The 11,387-nt window shown below is 39.6% G+C and overlaps 1 long non-coding RNA gene across 1 annotated transcript; it reads right to left on the bottom strand.

Moving 5' to 3' along the window:
* Nucleotides 1–4,933: 4,933 nt before the first annotated feature.
* On the bottom strand, nt 4,934–8,881 carry LOC131904976 (uncharacterized). Its single transcript, XR_009377823.1, has 3 exons — nt 8,679–8,881; nt 6,734–6,943; nt 4,934–5,034 (listed from the first exon to the last, which is right to left on the bottom strand). It is a non-coding gene; the product is annotated as an uncharacterized LOC131904976 (long non-coding RNA).
* Nucleotides 8,882–11,387: the final 2,506 nt, after the last annotated feature.

The following is an 11,387-nucleotide window of genomic DNA, read 5'->3' as shown; positions in this document are numbered from 1 at the left end:
ATCTAGCCCGTAAAGGTTTTCTTAATTTAGTATATCACTGAGGATTATGACTTTACAGCAGTTCAGAAGTTATTCCTCTTGTCAACATCTAGATGCTGTTGAACAATCTGTGTTAAGATGCTGATTGAAACCTATCAGTGAATTTTATGAAATTCTGCCCTTTAAATCTAATTACGTGGTCTCAGACTTCTGAATTGTTTGTTTGCAGGCACTGGAGATTTAAGTCCTGGTATATTCTGAACAAGCATTATCTATTTTTGTATAAAACCAACTTCCAAAACATGTGTTTTGGTTAAACCCATAAAATGTGGTGCCTTCCTTCCTGCCATACCAAAAGATGTACAGGCTGTGTCTACACAGGCCACAGAAGGGCACAGAAGGGCACAGAAGGGCACAGAAGGGCCTGCACCGCTTCTGATGCTTGTGGACAGGAATACGAGACAACCAAGGAAGAATAGCCCGCCTGAAGCCCCACGAGTAAATGTTTTCTTAGGTGTTGCTACAACAGTGGTTTTCACAGGACTCAACAAGTGAAACTGAGGTAAATATTTGGCAAATAAAAATACCTAAAATACGAATTTGATTGTCAGAATATAATTTAGCCTTTGTTCAGAATCAACACTTTTCTATCATGGAACAAAAGTGACCAGCTTTGTACACGTTTATGACAAAGCCATAAAACCACACTTGATTTTTTCATATTTTAATAATTATGTATGAATATTTTGAAAAGCCAGTATTACACTTATCACAAAATATTTTTAAATATATCATTTATGTAAATTTTCAATTTAAGTAATATATTTGTTATTAAGAAAAATTTAAGTAAAATATTATTTAGAAATATAATCCATGAAACTATAAAGGGAAATGTATGTAATTTACATGAAAGATATATGTCATATCTAGATAAAAATCATGTTGATATACTGTAAGAATAACTTATAAATCATATCTAGATGAGAGCTCAAGCCCCATGAATATATACATATATATGTGTGTGTGTGTGTATATATATATATATATATATATATATATATATATATATATCCCATTTCCCACTTCTAAGCTTCATATAGTGAGCTTATGAATGTCCAAAGTAATAAAACATTTAAAAAGAAAGAAGAAAAATGCGTTTCAGGTTCTAATAGTGAGCATTTCAAGGAATCATGAAGAGGCCCTGAGTCATTTCCCTCAGCGATACTCCACTACAATGCTTTCTCTCATTCCTGGCTTCTCCATATACTGTAGTCACTTGGGAGATCATCCTTTAATAAATGTCTTAAATCTTATCTCTGTATTTCCCTCACATTCTGCACTTGCTCTCTGATTCTAATTCTCCGCACTCTTCCAGCATTTGTAGCTGTCCTTTTACTGCACAATAAATGCCTGAGAAACAGCATAGACATGGAATGGAGCACAGGGCTGACACAGAAAGGAGCAGAGGATATGCAGGGATGAGTAACAAAGGGATTCCAGAAAGGACCTGTGAAAAGGACGCACCTCAAAGCACATCTCTTCATGTTTTCTAGAAGACTTTTTTTTGAGACATCTCTCTCTTTTTTTCCCCTTCTGAGTGTAGCAGTTTCTTATTCAATATCTCATTTGAAATTTGTTTAAAAATACTATAATAATACCTATTAAGTGAAATATAAGAAGAGAGGTTTGAGAAAGTACATTGTAGTTCAAATAAAAACACCCTGAATTTAAATAAGAAACAAATACACATGCATGCATATAGACTTATATTAAGAACACATGACATTTTAAAAATTAATGTTATGCTATGGATTGTAAAAATAAAGAATATATGAAAACCGGACTCCATTTTCATTATATAAAATTGAGCATTTTACACAGTGGATTTAGTAGTTTCGTCTGTGAAACGGAAGTGAAGAGCAAGGTGTTAGGCTATATTCACCCCTTGTATTATGTGGAAAACTTACTTAAGGAGATGCATGGATTTGTAATTTTTCAATCACAATATATATTTCCAAAAATAAAATAAAATGTTTCAATTAATTTATTAGGTACAAATTATCAAAAGCTAAAAAACAGTGTCTATAATGTTATAGTTTTACAACTCTTCCTTTTGATTCTGCCTTAAAATTCACAACTTTAAATATTTCAAATGTATAGAAAAGCTTTGCTAATGTAAATGTATTTTCCCTGCTACAATAACATTGTGTATGAACAAAAGGCTAAAAATAAAGACTTGGAAAATATTTTGTCTTTCTCTGAAATAGAGGGCAAGCCTATGAAAGTTCTAGAAGGGTTTATTGTTCATTGTAAAAGACAGGTGAGCTATTATAGATTTTATATTCTTTTTATTTGTAAGTAAAGTGGGAAATAAAATCATGTAAATATAAGGAAATGGTTGCCCCAAAAGAGAAATTAGCATATAAAATAAATTATGGTGATAGATAAGGCTTACAAATAATGTAGCTAAAATCATAAAGTTATTTCCTTTCCTGGATACACACTGTATAATGAAATTAAACATTATATGGGACAAAACAAAATGATTTCTCATATGCAATTAATACGCAAGGCCACTGCAGTGGAATAGCGAAGTGTGACTTACTATTAAAGTAGAAAACCAGTTCTTATAGAAAAATATTTTCTTTTCTGTTTTCAACCTGTATTTTAACATTAACCTATCGCAAATTTCTAGTTTATGTCAAACATTCCAAAAGCTCCCAAATCCAAGATAAAATAGGCACAAACAATGAGAAGCAGATGAATAACATAGAAGGGAGAGTTAAGAGACAGGCTGTTGTGGTACGCATTTCATCTCTAGTATTTATGTGATCTGTGAGACCTAACCCAGCTGGAATCCTCAGTTTTCTAAAGCTGAAATAAATAAACTTATTTTTCATCTATATACGCATTAATTTTGTGTTTGTAGTGAGGCCTCGGGCACACGAAGCAAGCACACTACCACAGAACTGTACCTCTTCCATCTGAAACTTAGAATGCTGCTCACATGACTGAATAATACATGTGGCGTACTTACCCATTATCATGCCATATCTGGCAAATAAAATTCAAAAGTAGTCAGGATCAGAACTGGAATTTATAATACCTTAACTAAGCATAGCTAAATACAAAGAATCTTGCAGTTGACATATTTTATTACTTTTAAATTAAAAAAAAAACACTCAAATCAAATGAGATATTATATTTTCTTTATAAAATTATACTTCTCCTTTATTTAAGAATTTGATGTTATCTGTTTTAATTTATGTATTTTTGGGGAAAGTTTTGCTTAAAAGAGCATATTCAATTGGCTTCCTTGTTTTATTATTGAAAATAGATTATTCTCTCATACAATACAATTTCCCCTCCTTCCATTCTTCCAAGCTCCCTGCCCCAAGTCCTCACTTCCCAGATCCACTCACCATCTGTTTCCCATCAGAAAAAAGAAAGGCCTTCAAGAGACAACTGTCAAACCCAACAAAACAAGATACAATAAGATAAGGCAAAAGTTCTCCCATTGGAGGCTGGACAAGTCAACCCAATATGAGGAAATGAGTCCCAAGATCAGGGAAAAGAGTCAGAGATCCACCTATTCCCACTGTTAGGAGTCCCACCAAACACCAAGCTAATGACCGTATCATGTGTGCAGACCACCTGGTGCACACTTTGTTGGTCCTGTGCTTGTCACATCAGTCTCTGTGACCCACTAGCCTCATTCTATTGTATACACATGGAACAGTGATTTAAGAATTAGTATTGGTAATTTGAGTTCACTTTTACATGATCATCTTTGGCTTTTAAAAAATAATTAAATGAATGGACCCATGTGGTTTCACTGAAGCAGTATGTAAACAGATGAAAATCACAGTGCCTTAACAAACAGTGGTTTGCTTAGTCAGATAATAAACACTAGGCTTCAAATTATCCATCATTCTTATTTTGCAATGAGATAAAAATATGAAGATATATGTTCATAAAACATAGGACATTTTCAAAATTTTGCTGCATTTGGCTCATTTAGTATACAGATGTGACAACTCTGTGGACAACATTGACATGCTCTAAATTTAGATAAAGATCTTCTGTGTACTATTCAGGCTTCTATAGAGAAACAAAACCAAGTGCATGGCCACTCTGCAATTATGGGGTCCAAGAAGCTCCGAGAAAGAATTTTAAGTGGATCATGAGGGAAGAATTGGATATTTCAGACATGTAAAAACCAGAAAATTTGCCAGAGCCTAAAGGCTTGAGTTCTGGTGGCTGAAGCCTCAAATTAAAGTTCTGATGTCCAAGGACAGGATAAAATGCCTCCCTAGTTCAGGGAGACACACAGAAAGAACATTTGCCTTTAGTTGTTTCTGAGGCCTTGACTGGATGATTGTCCACCCACAGTGGTGTATGTGATCCTGACTTGATTTATTGCTTCACATGCTAATCTCCTTTGGAAACACCTTGCATACAAACCCTGAAATGATGTCTTCCTGGCTCCTTCTATACATCTCTTAGTGCACTCCAGTTTACAATTAAATTATCTTACCTTCTAGTATCTTCTGACACTGTGTTACAATTATTCTCAGGTGGAGCCATGATAATCTTTTGAGACTTCTGTACACAGTAGCTGATATATGTGTTAAAGTTTATAATAATTAGGAAAAGTGCTTATCATGTTTGACTATTTTGTATTTAAAAATACAAATATGATATTCCAAATATCCTAAGGACAAGGAAGTAATTAGAAGAATTTAGATGAAGAATATTTTCCAGAAAGGCTGCTGGATTAAAGGAATCAACGATGGAGTCCACGGGCCATAATTCCAGCCCTAGTGAACTGCAGAAGGAATATGATATAAAGGAAGTGCCTATATGGCAGGGCCACGCATGGTGGGTGCAAGACCGTCCTCCTAAACTAACACAGCCACCGCCAGAAAGGAGCTGTACAATGCACGGGAGAATGTCTCCCACGGACAAAGAGAATCCAGGAGGGCAGAAGAAACCAGGATGCTACAAGTTCTCAAACTTTACCCTCAGGACTCCGAGTTCCTTGTGGATCTGGAGCTGGAAACGGAAAGAGAAGGGTGAAGAATATTCAGCACAGCTAAGGAAAAAATAAACATTATGTCAAAAACATGTATCTCTGAATTTCTTAGATTTTGGGCATATTGGGCTTAGATGTGCCTTCAAGGGCATAACTTCATATATACTTTGAGATCATAATAATAACAAATATAACCCTATTTACTCATATTTCTTCACTTGAATGATTGTATAGGTGAGTCATCTTCCCTTATGTGGTAAGGATTCCTGTACAATTTTCTTGATGACAAACTATGTATTAAAGATGAAGTAAATTTGATGCATTTTGTACGTCAGAACTGTGTTCTGACGTACAAAATAATATCTGGAGGAATGGAGAATTTTCTTTGTCCCATATGTAACAATAAGAAGACTCATTAAGTACACGAGTACCTGATCTATTATTAACATAATATTGTTTGTATTTGCACTCTCTTCCAATCAGCATAATATTAGAGTGAAGGCTATAGTTAACCAAACATTAATGCAGGATAATATTTATTAGACTGAAGCAAGCACACACACACACACACACAAAAAAAAAAAAACGGCAATCTGTAAATCAATACTAGTGTTCTCTATAGACCCGTGGATGCTGGAACCAAAGAGTCTACCAAATCCTATGTGTACTGAATTTTTACCTAGACACACATCAAGTTTTAACTTGTAACTTATAAATTAAGAGCAGAAAGAGATTAACAACAGCAATTAATAGTGAAACAATTATACAATACACTGTTAGAAATGCTATTTGAACATGGTCTCTTTCTTGAAATAGTCAAAACAAATACAGACAGTTTTAGACTGTGGCTACCTTTGGAGAAATAAACAGCAGAATAATTTGTGGATGACTGGGGTGGGTGCCTTGGGGAGGATCAGGGTATTCCCTGAGAGCATACACTCTCTTCCAACAGGCTTCCTCCTCTTCCCAGCTTTATAACTATCCTGCTACTTGATTTCTTCCCCTGTCTACTAAATTCTACAACACAGAGTGCTGTATAATAAAGACGTTTCCTCATGATGCTATTAAAATATTTAAAAATATATTAAAACAGGAAATCATTGTTGTAGATTTGCTACTGATGCTTTGCTAAGCCCATTTTAAAAACTGAAGCAGGGAAGTGGTATTTATTCCAAAATCCAAAAGACAAATGTAAATTCCAAGAATTCTTCCACTTACAGCAGACTATTCAAACCAATAATAAGCTTAAATAAAACAAAGCAAAATTAATATGTAGTAAATGAAGAAACATTGTCAGATAAAAGTAGTCCCTGTGCAGACTCCTGTTCCAGGCAGTGCTATTTTCACCTTTTCATATCTTTTCTGTTTTGTTGATTTCAATTCCACATTATGGTTATTTAACACAGGTTTCATTGACAGACAATTTAAAGATTTTTAAAAGGAAACATACAGCAAAAGCATTATAAAGACATATAAACCTCCCCTATTTTTTGAAATTATACATCCTAGTAAATATTCCAGAAAGAGCAGATACGTAGGCAGATAAACTTCCTTAACTCCTAAGACCTGGTACAATCATCCTAAGAGCCTTAGTCCAGTCTCAATCCTGTTTTCAAGACAAGAACCAATAACAAAATCATTATACAAAACTAATCACAATGAACACATATGGTGCTTTCGGTGGGAAGGGACAGGAAGGGGCTTCCATTCAACACTCACTCTTCCTTTACTTGCAATGTCCCATGTTTTTCCAGAGGGCACCAAAGGATAGTTGTAACGGTGAGTGTAAATCAAGCCTGGGAACACTGTCTCTGGAAGGTGCCAGTGCTTGTCTGAAGTAGTGAGGAGCTTCAAGTAGCTGAGCAGCCCATAGAGCAGTAAAAAGATGTAAGATATCGACACGCTCAGCTGCATCTTGTTAAAAGCTTCCTGCGGGTTGGCAGAATGAAATCTTTATTTAAAATACACAAACTATTGTCAAGGGAAAGATGGAAGGAGAACACAGTAAAAGGGCCAAATGCTTTGCTTAACCCAATAGAAGCAGCAGTAGAAAGAGGAAAGTGGCCACCCTGTCGGCAGCAGCAACAGAGAAGGTGACTAGCATCACATCAGCATCCATCTGCTCTTCCCACGGTTTCAAAATGCATTATTTCTTTTATTATTAATTATGTTTCCAAGGGGAGTATAAAGATATTATGGATAGCAGAGAGGAAATCATTTCTGCTGCCACTTGGCATTGAGTAGAGTAGCATATGAAATGAGCTAGTGATGACAGGAAACGTAGCTACATCCTTGAGTCCCAGCATCCCTCTTACCAATTCGCTCCAACTCCCTGTTGGTAGTCAGAGGCTGCCTTACAAAGTTCAAGCAAAACCATTATTGAACACTAACAGGAAGGAACCGAGACAAGACTGACTGGGGTATATTTGTACAGAGAAGAAGCTGGGAGGAGGAAAGGAGAGGGGGAGAGAGAGAGGGTGTCTGAGACAGGGAAAGGAGGAGGGAGAGAGGGGGAGGAAAGGGGGAAGAGAGAGGGAGGGAAGGAGAGAGACAAAGAGAGAGAAACGGAGACAGACACAGAGAAAAGACACAGAGATAGAATGAGTCACCATCTTGGACAGACAACACATAAGAAAAGCAAGTGTTCTGTATAATTGCATAAAGATGTCACGTGCACACTCTTACACAGCGTGTCACTTGTTTTACATATTGGCATTTCCAAAAGAGGTTTTAAAACACAATGACGGTACCTGTGAAACTTTTTGGATTGGTGAGCACAGTGGCTTTAGGGAGGCTGAGCAGGGAGCCTGGCAGAGGATGGGTCACTAATGAAGAGCCAAAGAAACTAGACAAGAATTGAATCGTGCATGAAAAAAAAAAAAAAAGAGGGAACACCCTGGGTATATGTCATTTATGTTGATGAAGTGTTAAGCCTTTTTGGGTGGCAGTGGTTCACAACTATTTATTTTCCACCACAATGCTCACACCACCTTTAGCCAGAGTATGCTCTCAATGCTCTGGGTTGGTATTATTATCGATGGGATAATTATTCTGGTTTTTCTTTTTATTTTAAGCACCAACAGAGTGATGTGCTCTCTGTCTCACAGGAGACAACGTTTGTTGCCTATAGCTGTGTTCTGATCAGACATGATGGTAAAGCGAAGAAAGCCTTTATTCTGTTCTGCCCACCCTGTCCTTGTGGATCCAGTACCCGCGTCCACCTTTTTGGAGGAGGACCGTTAAGTTCCTCTCCCCAGAGCCCCAAGTCTGAAGTGCATCTCCCCCGAGGAAGCACAGACCATCTGCGTTGGGGTGTCAAGGAGGCGGCGACGGACCCTCTCCTTCCTATACCTGTGGGTGTTGTCTCCGGAGTATGGGGGCTGCTCCCCAGCAACTCTTCTACAGGTTTACTTCCGAATAACAGGCACCTTGGCTGAGCCCCTTCTCCCCCTCAAACCCCGCCAAACTGTCCAGCGCCCAAACTGCAAACTACATCCAGTTTCCGAAGCACATCCCTGCCCCAAGTGCCTGTCTTTCTCCACATCATCTGACTGTGCTGTGAACGAAGGACAGCTCTGTCCCCTACCTTTTTCAGACCCCCATCCCTCACCCCTTACCGCCAGCCTCCCTCCAAGGAAACCCAGAGCCGGAGAGGCGCGGACACCTGCAGAAGCGCGCATCTGGCCCGACGCTGCCCGGCGCCCGGTAGCCGGGGCAGGTGCTCTCCGCGCCCAGCCGGGGGTCGAGGTTGAGCCTGGCCACCCAGGCTGGGGTCTCCCGTCGCCTCGGCATCCTGCCGCCCCCTCGCCGGTCCTTCCTGCGGGCCGCGGCCGCGTCGCCGCAGCCATCAAGTGGCTCGTTAAGGAAATGCAGGTGAGCGCGGGCGGCGCGCCGGGCCGGGTGCGAGCGCCTGTGCGCGCGAGCGCGAGCCAGCGGAGTGCGAGCCTCAGGCTCCCGGGCGCTCCCGCCGCAGCCGCCCAGCCCGCCCCGCCCCGCCCGCGCGCACCGCCGCACCTGCGGGCACTCGCCCCGGCGTCTGCGGGACCCGCGGGCTCCGAGCGCGCTGCCGCCCTCCCGCGCCGCCCTCGCACACGCAGATCCCACTTTTAAAGAAGCCGAAGCGCTGCAGCCCACCGACACGGAGCGCAGCCGGCTGTGGCTGTTCTCTCCCCGTCTGCAGTTGAGCCCGGACCCTGGAATAGAAAAGACAGTTCTCCGTTGGACTGGCAGAAAGGGAAAGGGAGACTCCTCGGTTCCCGAGGAGAGCGGAGCGGCGGCTCTAGTAAGTACAACTGCTCTCGGTGCCTGGTCTCTAAAGTGAGGCGTCTACCGAAGGCTTTCCTCCCCGTTCGTTCGTTTTACCAGGGAAGAACTTGCCTTATATAACTTGAGTAATTTCTACCTGAGAAGTGCTTCGCTAAACATTTGTGTGTGTGTGTGTGTGTGGCTTTCTTTGTGGGAGATCACTTAGGAGTGTCTGCATGTGCAAGCCTTCCCAGGAGTCTGATTGTTAAAGGCTCATTGTTCGAGGGCGGCTGGAAGACCTGGTTTGTGAATGTGTTGGTTGGCTCTAAGATTGACTGTTACCTAGAAAAAGCTTGAGGATTCCCATCCCATTGCCTCCTCCCTCCTGTCACCCTTCAACCCTGGTCCACCCCCAAGTTCCACCCTTTGCTGACTTCAGTGGTTTTGCGTGTTTTATCTTTAGTTCTAAGGATCACTAGCAAAATTAATTGGGTCAGGGGAAAGTTAATAGAGATGGTTTGCAAGACTAGAAGAAAATCCTGTTCGGATGACTTCATGTCTGTGAGCAGTTTATGTGTGGAGGAAGTCCTGGCATCAGCCTAGGCGGAGAATTTGGTGAAGTTAATTTGGAGAACTGTGAAAAATGCAGTGTGAGAGCGGGCTGAGCCTGTGACTCTGACACAGCCGGTTATGAACTGTGACAGGCTCATCAGCCGCTGAGAGGTTTAAGGTGTCTCCTAAGGCTGAATATCGCTGCATCAAAAACTTTTGCAGATAGCATTTCTCTTGGACTATCATCGCCTGTCAGAGGCTGCAGCTTTTCCATGAACACAAGTAGGGCACTCTTCCTCTCGCCATGAAAAGGTTAACGGCACCTTAAAAGAATAAGGGACATGTGTAGCTTAACATTCGCCAATATGTTGTAATATCTAAATAAAACCTTTGTGTTATGTCAGGGAAAATATAGTTGAGTCAGTTTGTTTTGCACAAGAGGGAAAAGAATCAATAACGTTTCAGCATTTTCTCCTCTTTATCACTGCCAAATGGGTTTTGAATCTAATTCTTCTTGCATTGTTACAGATACAGTAGGTACAGTAGGAATTGCAGGTTAGAAACAACTGAACCAATTTTAACTCAAAGTTCTTTGACACAATGGCACTCATGCAGATTGGAGTACAATAGTGGTTAGAAAAGAAAGTCGATGTAATTTATTCTTAACTTTCAGGGTTTTTTGTCTTAATATAAAACATGCTTTTCCAATTTAAAAAAAAAACTTGCAAAATTATACAATTTGACTGAAAATTACAACTAATTATCAGGCAAATTTTCATTATAATGATCATTTATTATCAATTAATGGTTAACGGATATCTCATATTTGTGTGACACTCTTACAGTCAAAATATTGTCACCTCTCTATTACCTCAAATAGCTAAGCAAAAATTTCATTTGGCATTGATTTTAAAAATATGAAAAAGACAAAATGTTTAAGAACGGAAATGGCATTTAGAATCCTGCCCTTTTTGTGGGCCATTCTGACTGACTCGGGACATAAGTTTTAGAGTGATGAGACAGGACAATGGGGGAGATGAAGATTATGGTGATACAAAGTTACAATGGGTGGGGATCACTTTGGAAAGATGTGCCATTGTTTCTTCAGCATCATTTTATTTCTCACCCAAATTGTAAAGATCTTTTATTGCTCTCCGGTGCAGCTTCTTTGACTGGTTGGTTTAGAAATGAATCTAAATAATTTAAACTGATATCATTGGTTGATCAAATTTGGGTTATGTGTAGGATGACCTCTATCATTTCTGACCTCACATCTCTGAGATGATATAGGACATTTGAAAACCAGTATTCAAAAGTAAAAGGATAATAGTCTATAAGCAGCCACACTTAAGAGTGAACCAACCATGCAGTTGCATGTATTTTACGACATATGTATTTACTCACAACACACAGGAGAACTGTTCATTCGGTCTCATTTCTGAAAGTGGAGATTTATCAACAACATTAATAATAATAAACTGACACACAGTCTGCCTTTGCTATAATTATGTCATAGTGTTAAGAAGGATAGCCTGAATTAAAGTTGTTTCTAGCCAAGCCTACAGAGATACCTGGT

The sequence above is a fragment of the Peromyscus eremicus genome, chromosome 2 (genome assembly GCF_949786415.1).
Source record: "Peromyscus eremicus chromosome 2, PerEre_H2_v1, whole genome shotgun sequence".
Taxonomy (NCBI): Eukaryota; Metazoa; Chordata; class Mammalia; order Rodentia; family Cricetidae; genus Peromyscus; species Peromyscus eremicus.
This window is presented reverse-complemented; position numbering and strand designations above follow the sequence as displayed.